The sequence below is a fragment of the Protopterus annectens genome, chromosome 3.part0 (genome assembly GCF_019279795.1).
Source record: "Protopterus annectens isolate FY-2018-M chromosome 3.part0, PAN1.0, whole genome shotgun sequence".
NCBI classification, from domain to species: domain Eukaryota; kingdom Metazoa; phylum Chordata; order Ceratodontiformes; family Protopteridae; genus Protopterus; species Protopterus annectens.
Window position 1 is genome coordinate 405,920,011 of NC_056731.1, and position 23,304 is coordinate 405,943,314.

Below are 23,304 nucleotides of genomic sequence, written 5' to 3' on the forward strand. Positions count from 1 at the left end.
GAATGCAGATGGCTTCAGGAATCACAGTGCGGAGGTCATTGATAAAAATGGAAAACAGAAGTGGTCCCAAGATAGACACCTGTGGCACACCTAGAGTGTTAGGTAGGAGGTTTGAGAGTTTGTTCTGCCATAAGACGGATTGTTGTCTATTGTGTAGGTAGGATTCAAACCATCAGAGAAAGTGATTACCTAGGGACATTGTTGCCAGGGTGTTGATGAGAGGACAGTGGTTAACCATGTTAAAAGCCTTTGACAGGTCCAAGAAAAGGGCTGAAGATAGCTTGTTGCCATTTCTGTTATAGTTTATTGCATTAGAGAAGGTGAGGATAGCTGTGGTGGTACTATGATATGGTCTGAAGCCATGCTGGGAGATAGCTAGTAGATTGTTTTGGGTTATAACATTCAGGAGTTGTTTATGGATGCATTTTTCCATTATTTTTCCCAGAGGTGATAAGTTGGCTATAGGTCTATAATTGGATAATTCAGTAGAGTTACCATCTTTATGGAGGGGTATGACACAAGATATTTTCCAGATAGAGGAGACTGAGGCTTCTGATATGGACCGATTAATTAGAATGGAAACAGGGTACACTATGGTGTCAGCAGCTTTTTGCAAATATTCGGCTGGGAGAAGGTTTGCGGCTAAGATAGTAGGTTTTAATTTTTTGAGTAGTGAATGAACGAAAGATGTAGAGACTGGTTGGAAGCTAAAGGAGGGCTGGGAGTGCTATCCAGTGGGTTAGAGGAGTTAAGGGGTATTTGACTTGCAAGGGCTTGGGTGGTTTCAGTAAACAAATTATTAAAGGTGTTAGCAACATCCTCTGGTAGTTTATCGGTAGAGGCTGAGGAAGGTGGAGCAGTGTTTTGACCTGGGTGCAGTAATTTATTTATCCCTGCCCAGATATTTGGGGGTTATTTTGATTCCCTTTTTGAAGATGGAGGCAGTAGTTTTTTTTTTTTTTTATCTAATAGAATAGCTCGTTGTGTCTCATTTCTTAGTTGTCTAAATTTGGTTTGATTTATAAGGTCTTTTGTAGCAGCCCATGTTGTCCATGCCTTATTTCTAACTATGATTTTTGTTTTAGTTTCTTTAGATAGCCACGGGGCAGCTTTTGTTTTTACCCTCATGGAACGAGTGGGAGCATGGGAATCGAGGATGGTGAGGAATTTATTGTTAAAGTGGGAGACAGCTTCATCTAGAGGCAGGTGCTTTAGGGCAGTCCAGTTGCATGCCTTAAGTTCATCCTGAAACTTCTATCTGCTGTACACACAACTTGGAAGTTGATGGATAGCCATCCCTTTCTATGTACTGGTCTGCTTCTGAATGTACTGGTGTCTTGATAGGTATGTGTGTGCAATATATTGCATAGAGTACATTGGGGGATGGTTGCAATATTATAGAACTGGTGCATTACAGTTCTCTGCTCCATGGGTGTGGATGAGAAATTTAGGTATTCATCCACCTTACTGCACATTGCTGCCAGAAACTTGGGCAGGATATGACTGCCAGCTGTCTGTGATATTCCTGCAGCATCTCGCATGTGTCTCTGGAATGCCCCAGATGTGAGTATTCCCAAGCTGAGACACACTTTCGTTTCAAGGATGATGGGGTTTCCTCACAGGTTCTGCACAGACATGTTTTGGGCACACATGTTGCAAACAGCCTGCACCATTTGTATGTCTAGACAGTACCTGTCAATTATTTGCTGGTCTGACACCTGGTTTAGTTGCAGTCTTGCTCTGACTCTAGCTGGCTGCCTTCTATGATGACAAGCCACATCCTCATTTGTGGCTTGCATCACTACTGCTTTTTGTAGTATATTAACAGTAGGTAATATTGTTATGTTATTTTTTTTAAGTTTTACTATGGATTTCTCTATAATCCATAGTATTCACCTGAAATCCTTGAGGTCCAAAATGTATGTGCCGACAATTTCGGAAGTAAAATTGGCATAGCTGTTTGTCATATTTGAGTTGCATTGTGTGTGCACAATGTGTTTTGGAATCACATTGGCATGTACGGAATCCCTAATTATCCTACTTTGAAAACTTAAGTAGTCTGTCTGCCTTCAGCGTGTCTTCTGGAATCATGTCTGCAGCAGGTGTGCTGGAGTCTTCCTTTGGCATGCTGTACTGTCCATAAATTCCTTCCATGAACTTTATGGAATCCAGATGTATCTATCTCATTTACCACTTCTCTCCCCTCTCATACTATTACTGAAGGCTGACACACTTCTACTGTTGCTTAGATTTCTGCCTTTTTAGTGAAATGTTTTGTATTTCACCTGGACAGCCTGAAATTGGTCAGTATTGATCAGTGCACTACATATGGTAAACAAATATAAATAAATGAATCCATACATACATAAATAACTTATGTCAAAATGTTCAACCCATCTCTGCTCTGCTGAGCACTCTGTAGAACTAGCTTATATTTCCATGAAAAATTGTATAAAATAGTCTTCCAACTTTTATAGTCACAATTACTACATTTTTTCTGAAGTTCTAAACAGCCTCACTCACTCATCAGCAATGAAACTCTGCAATTTCTACATCTGCTACGAGAAGCTGCTCCAACTTCATTTTGACTGAATGTTTAAAGTGTGGCTTGATCTAGTTTAGACTTCTTATTCCAAACGTAAGATTAATCTATTTCTATAAGAACACTGATAAATTTAAACTTGAATAAAACAGTCATCCCCAGTCATATAATTTTGAGATGAAGAGCAAACGTTTTTCTCTTATTTTTAGCTGCAACTCAACAAAATAGATTCACCAATTTTAAAAAACGGGTCCTTTTTGATGTGCTTCACTTCAGACAAATATCCTGTTTTAGCCAAGATTTAACTAATCTATGTTCTGAGAAAATAGATGCCCTAACCTGAAGTGTTGGTCCTAATTACGACAAAATTTCATTTTAATCCAAGCGCTCACAAAGTTAACTCCAGAAAAGAAAAAAAAAAATCCATGATCTGTTACAGTGCCATGCAAGACGACTGTGAATGTTTTTTTAGCTAAAGATCAGTTAAGTGTGAATTAATACAAATGTACATGTTATTGTAGAAAGAACACAAAAATATATGGAGGGTCAGCATTCTGCCAAAATATGATTAAATCAAAATATCCCTCTAGATATGTCATATCATCCTAGATGATATAAATATCCTTTTTGGCTCAAAGCATGATGCTACCCAAATAGGTTAAAATGGTTATTTTAAAACGAAGTCAGTTTCATGACGCAGAAAGATAAAGTCCTGATTGTAGCACTGGTGACCTGATACTGAAAGTGGTTTGTGTGTCTTTACAACCTGGCTGAGGGAAAATGACAGTGAGTGGCCGCTGCTGGCATGACAATACTTGGGGGTGGCATACCGATGGCTCTGGCTTGTCATTTGGGTGACATCTTGTGGGAACATTAGGTGTTGCTGCCATGGAGCAGAAGCCTAGGAAGCATACTGTGCCCCTGTGCAGTTGCATTGCTCAGAGGATGCAGCATGCAGATTTGCAACTCCTTATGGTATCAGCATGCATTGGAGCTCAGGGAGCCACTGAGTGAGAGGAGATACTCCACGGTGGAAGGGTAGACTGCCCTGGAGATCCACTAAGCTGGACCACTCCCTATCACCTGGCTTTCACTGCTGGGAGAACAGATGGGCCAAAAGGCATCTTGCTTACCCCAGGAATACACATCAATATTCAAGGCAGGTTATGTATATTATAAAGTCCAGAATTGATAAAACCTGATTCCATTAAAACAACAATCCTGAAGCTACTACATTAATTGCATGCAAATACCATTTTGCTTAGAAGTCCATCTGCATACAAAGAAGGATAGCAGAACTTTATAGACTGCTGTAAAAAAAACCCTGGTCTAGATAACTACACAGAGATAGCATGACATACATTCTGCATACAAGTGTTCAACACTTACAAGTATAAATATTGTCTTGGGAGTTGTGATCAGGACAGCAACAATTGAAGCACATTATTCATGCTTTTTGCAGAAGGGCTTTGTCTTCTTAGACTCCACAAGGTGGTGGTGTATGCCCTCACATCCCTGTTACATATATATATATATATATATATATATATATATATATATATATATATATATATACTAATTCTGAGATCTGTGTATCTTGGAATAAAGAGAATTCTACTACAATCTTGAAATTAGTATGTAATGAAGCATACTCCATATTTCAGCGTTTGCAGTTGTGAGTACTGAATGTGCATGCGTTGAACGTCTTTGCCCCAACACTGTGTAAGACTGAGTAGTTCCTATGGTGTAACTACTTGAAAAAAAACTTATTGTGAGCAGTATCATGCTTTTGTATTGTATGGCAGCAATAGGACTGGCTTGATTGCAGTTTCAGTGTTTTGTTAAAATCATGTTAAAGTATTTAATGTTTAAGAGATATATTTGAGAAGGCATGTGTCTGAGCAACTGGCTTGAGTATAAGTATGTACATGTGCAGGGGTAAGTGTGAGAAGTAGGACACACTGATTCTGGCTCCCTGTAATCCACAGTGATAAGATCTAGTTTAAAAAAAAAACATCTACAGTGGGAAATCATAACACACATTGATAATCAGGTGCTACATATTTACAGGTGTGAAGCAGGCCACTTTGACAGTATGGAGCAGTGAATTAGTCAGCATCACCATGGCAACCCTTTATAGCTGAAAGTATATCTCCCCCAACAAAAGCATAACACTATGGTACAATGACCATAGGGGAGGGGAATGCAACACAGAGATATAATAAATAGGAATGGCAAGGCAATACACATAGAATAACAGACATCAACATAGGCAGGGCACAATATACAAGAACACTCTCAGTCATGGGAAAAATGGCATGTGTAAGACCAACTATGACGCACACACCAGAAAAAACACAGCACACTTGTATATGGGGTAACAAAGAGGGTACAGTTAAAAAGCCCAGCATGCACCAAACCCCCAGGTATGCACAGCAAACCAACTTAACATAGGACTTATATGGCATACATATACACCCGGGCCCTGACAAATAACTAACATATCTACAGTAAACACATACACTTACACAACAATCACAAGAATAAAAACATACTGAATATGGTAATGCCAAATAGTTTACAAGCTTCAGGACAACACAGAATGCCATTACACAGCCCACAGATAACTACTGCACACTAATGGAACATCTTACTCAGTAAGACTTAGTTATTCTTGTTAGGCACGGGACATTGAAGACATTGCTAATACTTGGTGTACACCCACAAGAGGTCTGATAGGCACTGATAAGCCAGGATGATCTTCTGGAGGACTGCTTTTTTCACCATCTCAATAATGGTGAATTTCAACATCCAGCTGGAATGTTTCTGAGACTGTTCTAGCATGGTACAAAGCCTTTGCTGCTACCCCTACCCTCTTCTGGATATATGGAACGTGCAAGGTGGTTTGATGGTGTAGGGACCACAGTACATTAGGGAATCATGGCTGCATTGTCACTATACTCCTTTGTGTCCTTGTAACCACTCTAAAGGCATAGGTCTCTTCAAATAATCAATAGTCTGGTTCAGCATCTTGGCATGTCTCAATCTGAACATCTCGGAATGCTAGTGAATCTGACCAATATGTAGGAATGCAAACATTAGCAGACACTAAATCTGAAATGCCAGCTTTGTACATTGCCATAGATGGTTGTTAGGCCAGCATATGGCACCACACAGTCTGTGCAAGATGGAATAGACTTCTGTTGTGCTTAGCCTATGAAAATGCCGTTTTGCACATACCCGATAGTATTGGCTCATAATCACTTATAGTAACCAGTGACCATAGTCTGCCATGCAGCAAAGCTGGTCATACATGTAGCTTATCAATTATTCCACTGTATTCCACTGTATCAGCCCACATCATGTTCACATGATATCAGTATATATACAAGTGGCAAAGCACAATGTTTATTATTGCCACATCATCATGCACAGTGTGTCCTATCAGAAAACATGAGGCACTGTTGGAAATGTACTATCCAACATGCACTCTTTGCTTGATGACAGGTTGTACATTTTCACATCTACTGTTAAAACCAGGTACCAATTGTTTCCCTTCTTAAGACTGAAGATGCACAAACCCTCTTTCAGATTTCTCATAACTGATGATGGGATGGTTTCATCTGCAAGGGACTTGGATGTATGTAACACCTTGCCTGCCTAATTATGCTGCAGGATGTGGTGCTAGGCAAGTCACATGCAACATCAGTAGTACACTGACTGTAGACTTCTCTAAAGTAAAAGCTATAGAGCTTCCGCTGGATTGTATCTACTTATGCAGGCCCTGATGACCACTGCAGCAGAGGTATGATGATGTGTGGATAATTGAATGAGTTTGTGACCTTCAGTGGCAGTGAGTGTTATTAACCATCCTCTGCAGTGCTCACTCTTCTTGTGCAAAGAGTATCTGTAAAGCTTGGTGTTCCACCAGTTCTCCCAGTACTATACATATTCATCTAGTGAGAGGATTTGCCACTACAGTAGTAGTAGTCAGATGTATGTTGGGTAGAACACCTCATGGTACAGGGGCTGATGTAATATCTGTTATGCTAGCACATATCCACTGTTGCATTTCAGACTACGTCTGCTTTCTTGTGGCAGTCAGTGGCCATAGAGTACCACTGAGTGTCTATCATCTGAGAACCAGTTCTGTAACCATTGTGAGCCACTTCATAGTATACTGTTACTCATATGCTGTGCTGAACAAATGCACCACTCACACACCACTCCTAGTATGGTTCTACACCCTCCTGATACCGTCTTGTTGTTGTTAGATGTAGCACTGCCCTCAGTATGATTTCAGCTATTTTTATGGACTCACAACTGTATGGTAATGTGTACATAGATAGGCTGCCTCACATGTGCAGAGATCACTGTGCCTAGCTACAACCCTACCGGAACCTATCTACATCTCTTGCTGGGCTTCCTCTTTATGTATACCTACTTAATATGTAGCACCACTCTACAATTAAAGACCCATTAGTTACTCAGATATTTTACTATATTGAATAATGGTAATCCTTCAATTTACATGGACCTTATAGGACTTCATCAGATAAAGTACATTGCAGCTACCCTCAAGATATATATATATATATATATATATATATATATATATATATATATATATATATATATATATATATATATACCATCTCATCTTGTTAGATGAACCGTTAATTATTTAATTATCTAATTATTTACACAATTTTAAAGACATAAATTCCCCCCCCCAAAGAAGCATGTAAATACAATACATAAAATCTAAGCTTTAAAATTGTGTAAATAATTAAGATGGTGAACAAAAATGAGGTGAGACTGTTAAGCATTAATAAAGATGTTTTTCTGGACTGGAGCATTGATTTTGTTGTGATCATTGACCTCCCAGATGCTTTGAGTGCATTGCTCATTCTCAAAACGTCCAGACAAGTTTCCTCCATATCTGAGGCTACAACTGCACCCACATGACTGTCACCATCTTGGCCAGACTGTATCACCATGTCACTCTCCTATGTGCCAGGGACATGCTACCATACTGAGACACATCACATCCAGCATCATGATCACTGGACAAACTAATGGAGGATACAGATAGTTGATGTCCTAAAAGAAGAGACAGACAGCACAGATCAGGACAATGTGCTTACATCAGATGATGGATATCATTAAAGATATATGACACATATATCTCACTGTAACATTGAAGAGATATACATGACACATATATCTAACTGCAATGTTGTAGATAATGACTTTACGTGAGGTCTCGTCTATGTATGGCTCACAGAATCTACATAACAGGGAGTATACAATTAGGTTACATAGCCAACATAGATGACTTATGTGATGAATCTAAATAAAACTTCTGACAACTCTTGGGAAGACACTGCTGTTGAAGAGGGACATACTTCAACTATTGTAGGGAAGGAAGTCAGCATTGTTAATCACATTGCCACCATTAACTATTTGAACACCTTTAAAACATACAAAAGATTTTACATAGACATGCCACGTGTTTGTGCAGTTAATGAGGTTGATGCAGTCTGGACTAGGAATGGGAAGAAGGACACAGCATTAAAGGAGGACAACAACAGGAGTAACAGCAATGACATGTATGAAAGACAGTCAATAGCAAACCACTCACAGAATCCTGCTATTGGGAGTTTGTGTGTTGTACTGTGGATCCTGCAGTGGGAAAGCAAAGTGAAAGGCAACACAGTCATGTATGTAGGCAACATAATACTGACAGTATGATATAAACAACACAGTAACTGGGGCTGCAGACACTCATGTGACAGACATTGCACCTATTAGTCAGATGGCCCTGTGTTGAAAAACAGTAACATTAATGTCATCTATCACAGGTCTGCTACACATTGCTGCAAACTATGAACCTATTACTGTGACATACCTGTTCTGTATGTACTTGTACCTGAAAGGTTTGGGGCCTCACTGGATGTGACTGAAGTGTACAATGTTAGGGAAATATCAATATGACAGTAAATAGCATTGCCATGACATGAGGCAGAGGCAATAACTGATTGGGGTTACAGTAAAACAGTATGGAGACACTCACCTGCCATTTCCTGGTGTTACCCAGAAGTAAATGGACCTGTGAATATTAATGCAGACAGCATTACACATGTTGGTTGCACTGTTCTGTCTGTACTGCAGTTGTATGAGTACATGTCATTAAACTTGCATTCATCATCACCTGTGTGGACCTGTGTACAAAGTTCAATTCTGCTGCAGTAAATCAAAAATGACAATACATGAATGTGTATGCAATAGCAATATGCAGTGATTTACTCTGTACTCAGGCATGTCATGGAAAGTAAGACATACATGTTCAGTTTGGAACTCTGGCATCTATCCAACTCCCTGGGTATGTGTCACTCCTCTCTTGTATGCAGAGAAGCCAGAAATATTGTGATGTCATCGGAGGGGGTCAGTGGTGGTCCACCACCGGTGGCATCCCTCGATGTCTCATATTGTAGCAACCTGTTGGCTGCATGGAGGATCATGTCTGAGCAGCACTGTCAACAGGACTCATGGGATCTGTTGTGACCTCCAACCCCATTAATCATGTTAATAAGGTCAGTCCACACTTCATTTCTCCAAACTGTATTCCTTGCATGGCCAAGGAGTCTCCATCCATGTTGTTGGAGAGCATCTACTATGATGCCATTTTCCTGTGGGGAGAAATTGTTGCCCCTAAGATGGCTGGCCATATGAAAAGCAATGATATGTACATGATCATATTCCTGTGAGGGCCAAGTTATGCAAATGATTATGTGGACAGCATATGTGACCATAAACAGTATGCATTCCTGTGCAATGCAAACGTTTATAAAACACTGTTTGTGACAAATACTAATGTGATATGTAAAAAGTAACAACAATGCCTGCATATATAACAGTTGTAAAATCATCATAACTTATGATATCTTTAGAAACTATCTGTTGTAGAAAACAGTATATATATTTTTTTATAATTTGCACATTCCTTTCATCTGTGTTGAAACTGCTCCCCCACCCCCCCTCCCTATTCTTGGTTGTAGTTTAAATTTGGTGGCTTTTGCAGTGCCCGCCCCACTGTAGATTTGATCTAAGACACTCCCCCAGGACATCTCTTTACCGCATTCTATCTAATAAACCCTTTCTGCACTTGCTTTTAGTCCTTTTTAATTTAATTACATTTTTCAAACTGTGTGTGGCCTAATACTGCTACATATTCAAGTGTGCCAGCTTGCACTGCATGAGAATTGTATTTACTACTGCTTTTGCTACTTTTCTAAAAAAAAAAAAAAAAAAAAAAAATCTTCTGCTTTTACTGTACTTGTGTTTCTTCCTACTTTATTTTGCTTTTGCGTCATCTTAAACGTTCTCAATTGTATTTATTACTGTTTGGTGTAACTCATTCTAAGCCTTTTAGTTTAAACACTTGGGCTTCAGACCAGTTGTTTTACATTGAGAGGGTTTGTGGTCTGCACTGTAGTGGCAGAACAGGTAGCTTACATCCCTCTAAGTTGGGAACTGCTGATTGAGGGCTCAGTGTCTGTTATTCTAAAAGTATATTAATTCTGGTTTAAGCACTTGGGCTTTCAGGCCAGTTATTTTACATTAAGATGGTTTCGTGGTCTGCACTCTTGTGGGAGGAGAGGCTGGACTCTGCCCTTCTGAGCTGGGAATTTCTGGTTGAAGGCTTATAGTGCATGCATATCTGAATTTCTTCTTACTGAAATTGGTACACCTTGTTTGCTATAGCATAGACTAGATCCAGGCCTGCTGAATCTAGCTTTGTTTGTATAACTTGAGCACTAATCCAGGCATTATTTAAAGTATTCAGTTGTATTTATTACTGCTTGGTAGTAACACTTGGTTAAAGTGTAGCTATCATTCTAAGTCTTTTGGATTAAGCACTTGGGCTTCAGACCAGTTGTTCTACATTAGGAAGGTTTGTGGCATGCACTCTGGTGGCAGGACAGGTAGCTTTCATCCTTCTAAATTGGGAACTGCTGATTGAGAGCTCAGTGTCTGTTATTCTTAAAGTGTATTAGCTCTGGTTTAAGTACTTGGGCTTCAGGTCAGTTATTTTACATTAAGAAGGTTCGTGGTCTGCACTCTTGTGGGAGGAGAGGCTGGACTCTGCCCTTCTGAGCTGGGAATTTCTGGTTAGAGGTTTATAGTGCCTGAATATTTGAACTGTATCTTACTGAACTTGGTACACCTTGTTTGCTGTAGCATAGACTAGATCCAGGCCTGCTGAATCTAGCTTTGTTTGTATGCTTGTTATTTCCCTGGAACGCTAATTCCACCTAAAATGCGGCTTCTCAGCTTCTGTGGATCCCTAGTGATATCTGCATTGCTTACTGTACTTATTTCCTTGCTTCGCTTGAAAGAAAGTTACTGTTTGTCGTTTTTGCATTTAAGTTACCTGTAACACATTGCACTTGTTACCTGGCACTTGCTCACTAAAGCAATTAGAAGTCAGCACTAAAAATTAAAAGCACTACACCCTCACTCCCCATTGGCCCTTGTTTTCAATTATAAAGGAATTCCCAATATTATTCTAGCATGTCCAAAGGTCAGTTGTCAATCTCCTTTCCGGTCCAGCTGGTGAATATGGGAATCTTGAGGCAATGTTACAACTGCCTCATGTACACAGACAACCCTCTCCTCCTCCCAACAAATTCCAACACATGTGAGAGATGCAACCATATAGCCAAACTGGAGGCTAAGCTCTCTCAACTCAGTACTGGCATAACCAGTCAGGAGGAGAAGGAAACCACACTCACTACAATTCCAGTCTCACATAGACCTACCACGACAGCAAACCAAACACATAATCACACAAAAACATACTCAGAGGCTCTAAATAAAGATCTGCCTAAGCAGCAGAGACCTCCAAAGCAGACACCCAAGCAACCGCTACCCCAAAACAAAACACGTGCAACACATATCTCACAAAGCCAGTGTGCGAACAGTCACAGCCCTTAAGGCTAAACAACACACCTGATACACTTGTAATAGGTGACTCTATCGTCAGGCACACTGTCGCCCGCTCACCAGGCTGAACAAGGAGAAGGTCACGGTGAGCAGCCTGTCTGGCGCTAGGATCCGCCACATAACACAAGCACTCAGGTCACTCCAAGGCAAGTACAAATATGACTCAGTCATTGTCCATGCTGGTGTGAATGACCTGAGACGTACCTCCCTGGACTACATGAAAAGAGACATAGAGGAGCTCTCTGAGCATGTAGCCCAGGCTGGTATGACCCTGACCTTGAGTAGCATCTTACCCTCACCAAGAATGATGCCACAATATGAAGACAAGATGATCAATTTCAACAATTGGCTTAAGTATTGGTGTCATTCAAAGGGGATTCAATGCCTGTCAGCTTGGGATGATATGCACGACAAGCCACAATGCTTTGTTAAGGACGGCTTGCACCTGTCACCCCTGGGCTTCCGGATATTGGCAAAGGCTCTTGCTACCCCCATAGTGCCTTTTTTAGGCAAGGCTCAAAAGACAAACCCACCTCCATAGGTATCACAAGGGATAAGAAACTAAGAGTAATGCTACTCAACGCTAGAAGTCTAAACCTCAGGATGCACTTTTCGAAACTCTCCTTAGCATGGAGAACATCGATATCTGTGCAGTAACAGAAACCTGGTTCAGGACTCCCGAGAGCACCCCAGCACTACCAGGTTATACCTCATACCATGCTTTTCGGCCCCAAAACTTGGACCGAACCACAAAAGGAGGAGTATCGATATTCATCAAAGATACCCACACCTTCAGGTTGGTGGCAAAGCACGAAGCATCAGAGACTATCCATGTGCAACTAACAGTGGGTAAAACTGCCTTCCAGTTTATAGCCTGCTACAGACCACCCTCCCAAACCCAGGAACCCCACTCGGCCTTCCTGAGAACACTGGAAAATATGAAGGTCTCTCCGAACACCATTATATTGGGTGACTTCAACTACCCAAACATAGATTGGGAGCATTACTCTAGCTCCAACACCCTTGCCCAAAGGTTCCTAGAATTCATAAACTCAAATGCTATGGAACAACTTGTTACCACTCCCACAAGAGGGGAAAACATACTGGACCTGATCATCACCAACATGGGGACTCTATGCTCCAGACCAGAAGTGTATCCCTCACTGGTAAGATCAGACCATAAACTGATCTCACTGGATATTCACATCCCGACCCCACCCCTGCCCAGAAAACCACAGTGAAAAACTTCTCTAAAGCAAATTTCACACTCCTCAAAACCGAGGTGGAATCCTTCAAAGCCCCGGCCTGTGGAAAATACGGCCCAGACCGCAGAATCCTTTATAAATGCATTCTATGAACACCTTCAGGAATGCATGGATCATGCAATCCCAAATAAAACCAAGACCCAATCCTCCAAAGGCAGACGACCTGTCTGGTGGACCCCAGCCATAAACAAACTATACAATAGAAGGAGGAAGCTACTACATGATAGAGCAAAATCCCAAAAGGGAAGGCATCTCTGATCAGTATTAGCAAAAACTAAGGGCACTCATAAAATCGTCAAAGGCCAGCTTGAGAGAAAAATTGCACAGGACACTAAAGATAATCACAAGGCTTTCTTTAGTTATGTTAGGAACCTGGGTGGGAATTCCCAGATATGCTCAGAATTAGTCCAAAATGACAAAAATACAGTGATCCACAGACATTGCCAACATCCTAGCTGACAGGTTCAGCGCAAACTTCTCCCCTCCCCACCAAAGGGCAAATATCTATACCAGCAGAGTGCTGCCCCGACATCTCAGATGCTCAGGTGAGAGCTGCTCTCTCCAAAGCAAAACACAGCATCAATGGGACCAGACGGTGTCCCAGGCTGTGTCCTACATGAACTCCAAGAAGAGCTAAACCCAAACATAAAACTACTGTTCAATCTCAGACAGGATATGTACCCAAAGAGTGGCGTACAGCAACAGTGGTCCCTCTCCACAAAGGTGGTGCCTCAACGGACCCTGGAAACTATCGCCCCATAAGCCTGACTAGCTTGGTCTGCAAAGCTATGGAAAGGATCATCATGGACCTCATAAATAAAGATATTGGGGACCTACAGACAGTGGATCCTACCCAGTTTGGCTTTGTTAAGGGCAGATCCTGCCTCTTAAACCTGGTTGACTTCTTTGAAACAGTCACCAAGGCCATTGACGAAGGGAAGGTGGTCCACACAGCCTATCTGGACCTTGCAAAAGCCTCCGATACAATACCCCACTCAGGCATTATAGATAAGCTCACCAGCTTAAATATAAACCCCTATGTCACTAGATGGGTTGCAAACTGGCTCAAGGACAGAACCCACATGGTTAGAATTGCTGGAGCCATGTCAGACTCCAAACCAGTTACAAGTGGCGTCCCACAAGGCTCAGTCCTGGGACCTCTCTTGTTTGGTATATATTTTTCGGAGGTACAGGCCAACACGGAAGGACTGTGGCTGACCAAGTTCGCAGATGACTGCAAACTGGGCCATAATCGACTCTCCAGCCGACACAAGCATCCTCCAAAAGGGCCTCATAGAAACAGACAACTGGTGCCAGAGCCATGGCCTCAAGCTAAACGCCAAAAGTGTATAGTCATCCCTTTGGCAAAAACAAAGTGCCCACAAATTACCACATAGGTGGTAATCCATTAAGTACAGAAGAAGTCATTAGGGACCTGGGGACCCAAGTTGATAGCAATCTCTCATTTGACAACCACGTGGCCAAAGTGGTTAGAAAAACATTTTATATAGCCCACCTAATCATGAAGGGATTCACATCTAGATTAGGAGAGGTCATCGTGCCTCTTTACTCATCCCTCATCAGGCCCATAATCGAGTACAATGCCCCTTTTGGGATGTACCTTACCAAACACCTGCAGCAACTGGAAAGACCCCAAAAGTACCTCACCAAGAGGATCAAAGGGCTCAAACAGATGCCATATGCTGCCGGTTAAAGAAACTCCAGCTCTACTCAGTGGCATACCGCCTGCTCAGAGGTGACCTGTGCCTGACGTATAAGGCCATGTCCAACCCGGAATTAAGGGACATGCTGCACCTCAAAAAATCCAAATCACATCGAGCTACATGCTCGAGAGACTTGAACCTCAGCACTGAAATAAATAGGACATGCTGGAGGGACAGATTCATAACCCAGAGGCTCCCTTCACTATGGAATAAAATCCCAGTCCAGGTTAGGCAGAGTCCCTCATTGACTCTCTTCAAGAGGAATCTTGATGAGTGGATGGGAGATCATAGGTTTACCCCGGGTATCACTTCTGTGTCACTGTTAGACAGAGACACAGTATACTAACCTCGAAAAAGGGCATAGCAAAATTAATTTAAAATGGGTGGCGAAAGCCAAACATACTCTGGCTAGGTTTATAAATGCCCTAGGGCAGATAGCCTAGTATGAACCTATGAACCTATGAACCTATGGATTTAGAATCCTTTACACTACATATCTTTTGAATGGAGGTCCAAAGACAACAGAATTATGTTGAATGGAGGTCCAAAGACAACAGCATCATGCCACATGAGTCTACATCCACTTCACATTAAAATACTACAGCCAATAACAACTGAACAACTTACAGAAAGCATTGGAAAACCTCAGGATCTGTAGACAGGCCACAGACAGTACAGATCTCTTGTAAATTGAGCCAGTAGTTATGTGACCTTTGTTAAAAACCATCAATGAAGAAATATCCATAACAGCAAAAGAACATAGTATTAATACTTTTGCTAGGAAACATGAATGAAGAAAAATTTGTAACAGCAAAATAATACACCCCTAGATTTAATAAAATCCATGTAGGAATAGTGTAGAGCCTACAGAGAATGTTATTGTGTCCACATACATGGTTCCCTCTCGGCAGCACGCCATGCGTATTAATCATGGTGCATTGCCAAGGCAAAGCCGTGGAACACGGTTACTGAATTATTGTAGGGAGTGTGGTGCTAACTGTGTCTGCACTGTCCAATCATATTGTAGCAATGTAATTTAATTTTTTTTTTATTTCTTTTAAAATCATGCTTGCGTGGCATGACATGGAGTGCAGCAGTGCTAAGTGGTGCCAACACACCTTCCAGACATCTAAAAATAGAAACCAGATATATTTAATTATTTATGTAAAGGTCAAGTTTAAGCATAGTTGAGCAGGTTTGCACAATGCAGTGCTCAGCACTGCTTAAAGGTAGCTCAGAGGTATATGTAAATGTATAATTAAATTCCACAAAGCTAAATGGGTAGAGTTATGGCCTCATGTGCAGTAGGTGCAGGGTTTGAATACCTAGAAGGCAAGTTAGCATTTTCGTTCAAAATGAAATTATACAAATTATTTTTAAATACTGGCCTGCTGCACTCATCTAAGCTCTGTTAAGACATGCAAAAACCTGATAAGCACTGCATAAACAAAAAAACAGCTGATAATGTTTATGCACTTCTTGGCTGGTTTGTGCACCGCTAAGCACTTCTAAGCATACAGATCTTCAGGTTTTTGCATTACTCAGCTCAGCTGTGCTGGTTTGCATGCTGCTAAATGATGTGCCACACTTTTAAATATTGCCCAATGGTGTGTAAGGGCAGTAAAACAGGCTATATTAATCCCAATAGGTGGGAATACAGCATAATCTGTTGGAGTTCTTCCTCTGAAGGATACACTATGGCAGGCATTGGTGAGGGTTCACAATTTTGGGCACAGCATTGGGGCATCCTGGAGTCCAGGGTCATGGTTGGACTCCTTATTAAAAACCATGAAGGCTGGCTTCTGCAGGGAGGTTGCCAGGGCTCAGAATGTAAGCCGGACCCCTGGGACCGGCTGACCAGGGACAACACCAGTGCAACTGCTATCTCCCGCACAGGTGAGCAGTGTCATCACCACTACGATGACTTGAAGAGATGTAACGGGGATCTTTTGGACACCTGGGTCCAAGAATTTCAGGCAAGGGATGTCCCACATGTATGTAAGTACCTTTACCTGTGCACCACTAATATCTACTCTGAATGTCTGGTAAACTAGTATGCATAATGGTGTTCTTCTCTCCCAACAGTTGCAGAGGAGAGGGCTTGCAATGTCAAGGTGCATGTCAGGCACTTGTCCAGGTTGTACTGTGTGGTGAGTACAGTCAAATAAGCAAGAAAGAATAAAGAATTAACTGCAATTAGGAATATACAGTTGTGACACCCCTGCACTGGCCCAGTAACCAAGGAGCCTCAATCCTCACCACTGGCAACAGTGAGGGATGTACACAATGGGAAGATGACAAGTACACATACAGTAAAGTATAATTTCCCTTAAGAGCACACAGAGATCACAGTTGGTCTGGGGCTGGTTTCTCCCTTTTTCTCCAGATCTCCAGTAAGACTCCCCACTGGGCACAGCTATACGGGTGAGTCCTTAGCCAGGGTTCCAAGCCAAGTCCTTCCAACACTCTCTCTGTCCAACCAGTGCTTTGTGTCCCTGCCCAAGTAGCTGACACACACACACACACACACACACACACACACACACACACACACACACACACACACACACACACACACACACACACACACATTTTGAGATTTGATTTATACACAAACACACACCTGGGAAAGGCTGGTACAGGTTTACTAGCTATCCCCCTTCTGCCCAGATCATAAGGTAGTTATCACTGCCACCAAAACCCCTTATCAGGTACTTTAAGGCCCTTCCCAAAGGGTGACCATTCCTACTTTGTGACCAAGAGCAAGGCTGTTTAGGAGTGGTCTGTACAGTATCACCAAATACATATGCAAGTACTCTAAAAGCTTAACTATGTCTCAAAAACATCAGCCACAAATATAGGTTTAAATATATTTAATAATAGATAATAAAAGAACAAGACAATACTCAATCAACACAGTAACTACAGAGTTCAGAATCACAGGAAATATTTTAAAACATTATTGCATAACAGTCTCAAATAAATATAGAAAACATCTAAACTAATCTTTACTATATTCCTATCTATATCTAAGAGAGATACTATGCCCAAAGTCTTACTTACAGAAAACATGTAGGCAGAAGTGCTGATGATGGATGTTTCCAGGTCAAAGACAATATACAAAATGCACACAGTCTCTCTTTGAGAGAGTTCTTAAATTACCATCAAACATTGCTGCTGGGTCAGCTTGGATGACATCACCCTTTGTCACCTGCCTTCAGTTCCCAGGCTAACAAAAACTAACATAATTTTAACATCTCTGTGTGAGAAGTACATATGTCTTAGAAGTTTCCAGAGCTTGGAAGTCATAAAGCAATAAAAACAGTTTACATTTTAAACTTAGTAATTACTTCTCTCCAACTCAATACAAAAAACTTCTAGATCTAGACATCCTGTCTTCTTGCTGCATTGAAACTAACTTTTATAGCACATTTTTCTAGAAGTTTTGTAAGTTAATCTTCTATCTCCCAGCAGGGTATGCTGTAGTTACATTCTTGAGACTCAGTACATAGCATACAGTTTTGTATAAATCATAGCAATATTCCCAAATGACATATAATTATTAACAAAATTCCAGCTAGCTGGGCTGGCAGCATCACAACAGTAAACAGTGTATTGCAATGAATGTGGACTTACAGCTGTACTACAATAACTGCATACTGCCAACTGTACTGCCATAAGCAGGGAAGAGTAAAGCATTAGCCATAATAAAGTATATGCAATAAAGTTTGTAGTGCAATAACTGTGGACATACAGCTGTATTTCATCACCTGCATAATGACAACTGTTGTGCAATAAAATACTCAAAACTATACCAGTAACTGCATGGAGGTATCTCTAATAATGTCTGTTGTGTAATAAATGTGGAATTAGAGCTGTTTTGCAAGACATCAGTTATGACAACTGTTCTGCAATAAAAACATGGCATAATATCAGTACCTGCATGAAGGTATCCCTAATAAAGTCTGTCATGCAATAAATATAGAATTAGGACTGTTTTATAAGAAATCAATTATGACAAGTGTTCTGCAATAAAAAACATGACATAATATTAGTACCTGCATGAAGGTATATCTAATAAAGTCTGTTGTGCAGTACGTGTAGATTCAGAGCTGTTTTCTAAGAAATTAATTATGACAACTGTTCTGCAACTACACATGAACCAAGAGCAATAACACCAAGGTAAATTGTGTACATCAATATTGTCTAGTTTTCACCATTGCACATCAGCTATATATATTCAGGCTGTGAGGTATGGTGCTGCAGTCAGGTATAACAGTGTAATAGTTGTAGACTGCATATAATAACCTATAATCAGATATAGTTTGTTGACTTCACAGATATTTCAACACACTAGCAATATATTGTGTACACCTGCATTCTATGTAGTAATGTATAGGTTACCTAGTATCTCTGTCATGCTTGAATTTCATGCATGTGTGTTCAACTGTCAATGCAGTCTAGTATAAAACTATTACCAGGTCATATTGTGGAGCTGTAGGCAAATAGTCAGTAATCAGCAGTGACTCAGTCACTCAGTTTGCCAAATGCTCAGTATGAAGTACATTTTGCCACACACAGACCAGGGCTCGAATCCAGTGTTATGTATCACTAAATATTACAGTATCAGTCATTTAACATTAACAGATATTATCTCCACAGGAACTACAGGTAAATGGGTGAGGTAGCCCATATTATGAGTAAATAATTTTGTGTTTAGATGTCACACACTGTTACAATAATTACAAGAAATGTGAAAATACAGCATAAAATAAAGGAAATAAGTATAATAATAATAAAATAAAATAAATAAAGTAAAATGTGTAATCTTTGGTATGGCTGTATTCCTGGAGTGTCTATTAAAGGTCGCTGCAGTCAATTAATATAGTTGATGCAGATGTCCTCTGCAGTCACTGCTATTGGGTTCTATCCCCATGCCTGCTAAGCAAACATGACATTTGTTTACTCGCTGTACTGTACACATACATGTCTCTCAAGTGTCACACTGTCACATAATATAATAAATAGTGCATAATCCCTCTGTTACAGATTTATCATCAGCATGAATATGTAAATAGCAAAGAATCACAACATTACCCCCTTGGTAGTTATATAGGTCCACCTGATGTGCAAGTGTTCTGTGTAGTTGTGTACCTGCAGTTGCTACTGCTTGGCCCATACTGTCTCATGTGGATAGCTTGACAGGTAGCTATAGGGCACTTTTACACATAAAGAAAGGATTGATCTGTAGAATATATAGCAGTACTGTTGTCAACTATAGAGCCTATAATGGTATCAGTGGACTGCATTTCTCTCTTTCCCCACCCCTTATCTTCATATATTTATTATCATTATTTATTGGTTATGGTTTACTATTAACATATGTTGTTACATGAAACTGTATTTTGGGGCATGTGTTTTATTATTGTATGTATTAAAATGGTTGCATATTAACATATCTTGTTGAATTACCTATTCTGTTGGCCTTAAGCCATAACTGTTCCTGGCAGGCTGTTAATATACTGTCTGTTCTGTTATTTATTGTTGTATTTCACATAATATGCATTGAAATGTAATGGGGTTATTTCCAATGTTCTGGCATGCTGTTATAAGTAACAACGGTTTTGTTCATAGCTAACTTATACTTATTGCAATACCTCCATCACCACAGTATGTCAGGGTAGGCCGGTTCCCCATGATATACCTACCCTTGCTCAACTGGCTGTGGTACTGGGTCCTAGCACATCTGGGACCCAGGCCAGTGGTACCCCTCTGCTGCCCCTGCACCATCTTTGGGTGGAATCACATCAGAGGATGGGGCCCATCCCCCACTGGGAGCGGTGGCAGAGGGGTGGTAGTCACCCAAGATCAGCTACCAGCCAGGATTGTTCATAGGAGCTGTGAAAGTCACCTGTGCCAGATTGAGGGCAAACTGGACAACCTGCTGGGGTTGGCTGGCCATGGTGCCCAGCCCTCAGCACAGCCCCTTTTGGGCTTTTCCACTCTCTCTTTTTAATAAAAAAAAAAAAATGGGCATCTGTCTCACAAAAAAAAATCATCCCATACATAGCTCTCCATTTTGCACACATGTCCACCAGACACAACTAATTTGGTTCAGTTGACTTGACAACACATTTATGTTGTCCTCACCCCTCTCTCTGGGGTTTGAGAGTCCAAATTCATCCACAAAATCTGTCAAAATATACAGGTCTTGCTGTACAAGAAATGGAAAGCTCTGGTTCTTTCCTACACCCATCCTGCACATCCTTACCTGCCTTTCAGTATGTTTTTCCCCCTGCTTGCCCCCATTTCACCACTGTCCTATCACCCCCTTTTTCTTTTCTTTTGAATTTTTTAGCGTAGGTTTTATGTGGAGCTAAGCAAAGCGCTGCACTGCTCAAATCCACTTAAATGAGCTTTAATGTGCCTTAATGATCCTATGTGTTTCTCACAATGTTAGCCACATGTACAAAATAATCACCCCTGTCATGTTTTAAACCCGGGCCCCTATCAACTACAGCCTACTACACTAACCCACTACACCACACAGATCTTAATTAAGGTAGCTGTTTCCAGCAAAACATACTGATTTCCACTGACAGACTGAAATTAAACCTAATGGGAAAAATGGGAATGTACCTGGAACTCTGATGCAAAAATACACTAGTACACAGCCAAATAAATAATAATGGCAGTATGTGAGGCCTTGGATAGCAGGTAAATGTTCCCTTTTAACTGCAACATCTGTAAACACACCTGCTAAGGCTTCAATGGCACAGTACATATGTTCAAATGGACCCTGCTGCAGAACAACTGCCTTTGAAATCCATGCACATACTGATGGATGCAGACAGCATGTGTCACAGTCTGTATGTCTGCACATATATCTGGCAAATACAGTTGCGCCAGCACTAACTCAGTAGCTCAGTCTAAGTGCCTTGCATACAGAACATTTTGCCACACACAGTCCTGGGTTCGAATCCAGTGTGTTGCACGTCAATTACATTGTTGTGAAGACAGCAAGTAATGACTGAGTCACGCAATTTTAATCCCCATAGGTTACTGCTACTGAATTATCTGCTACCCAGTTTTGCAATTCAAAGGCCTGCAGGTAGGGACACATTGCATATATTCATATAGCCTAACTATATGTTGCCTACTACTCTGCTACTGGCACTGTTGCATAACAGATGTACCTTAAGCATGTGCCTCAGCTGGACTGTAAAGGTTACCCTTACCCTGGCTCTGTTGTAATGACAGGGCTGCCACTGCTGCCACAGTTATATATACAGTTTGCTGACCTCCAAAGTGTTCAAACTTCCCCCCATGTGTCCTAGGCTGCAACAGCGGCTGCACTCTGGACCATACATGGCTGTATGTTAATGTAGCTGCTACAGATCGACCATATCTCCCAACCCCCTATAATAAGGGATCTGGACACAACCATACATAAAGGATGGGCAAAGGCCCAGAGATAGGGACATGATTTAAAGTTTGCCCCTACAAAGATAGTAAGTTGATAGAACAGCAGCTACTGCACTAGCATGCATATTCTGATGGGTATGAAGTGTGACACTCACATCTCTCTCCCCTTACTGACCTCAGCCCACAATGTTTGTCAGTAAACTGCCAGATGACCACCCTATCATGGGACACTGACCAAATATATGAGGCAAAACTGTGGCCATACTTCATACAGTAAACTCTCGGTTAACTGGCACCCATGGGGACTGGTAGATGCCATATAACTGTAGTTTCTGGTTACTTGAGAGTTACTATTAAAACTAGGTCTGACTAATACTGTACCCTATACTATTTGTTTGGTTTGACTTGTTCTTAGGTTGGGGAGAGAGGGAAGTTATTCCTAGCTTCCTTTTTAAAACTCTAAAACTCTAAAAATGTAAGGTATGCTTTCTGTGGGGGGGGACAGAAAATGTAACACATAAAAATTGTACTGTATTTCTTAGATTTTATTTTTTGGTAGCTTGATTTCCGGTTAACTGAGAGTTTACTATACATCTCTATAGTGGACAGTATTTGTACTTATCCTCTGCAATGCTGTAGTCTGCACATGTCAGTAATGTTCATCTCAAAAACTAAGAAAGGTGCCAAGGCCTACATGAAGGCCTTATATATTGCACTGTGGTGCCATGTCATTGACTAATGAGCTGGTTTGGATGCAATTAGAAATTCTGAGTCACAGATTGGTGCATAGGCAATTACCTGTTAATGAGCATTACCTACAAAAGGCAAGCAACTGCCTATAGGGAACAGGTCTGTATGTAGTTTTACTCACACAGACAGCGTATGCGCAAAGCATTTGCAGAGGAATGCTTCCAAAAAAGGAATACATCATTCTACTAGGTATGTATTAGATTTCCCCATAAAACGAGATGCAGATGGGAGGATGGAGGTATGGGGAATAGGGATTAAAACAGCAGGCTTGTATTAGACTATAATATTGACATGTCAGTGATACTCAGTTGTCCAACACCTACAGGCATGCCTCTCAACTGTCCCTGCTTTGAATCACATCTCTGCTCTATCAATCCCTCCTACAATGGTCAGCTGTTGTAGTAAAGATAGTGGATTACACATAAGAAATAGTGACACTAAGTAAGGGTGTACACTCCTGTAACATCAAGTGATGTACTTTAATTCACCTCCTCTCAGTCTGTCAATATCACACATAAATAGAAATAACATTGTAAAAGTGTCCCTGAATGTTCCTGATGAACTCTGGCTAAGCCATTGTTTCATGGAC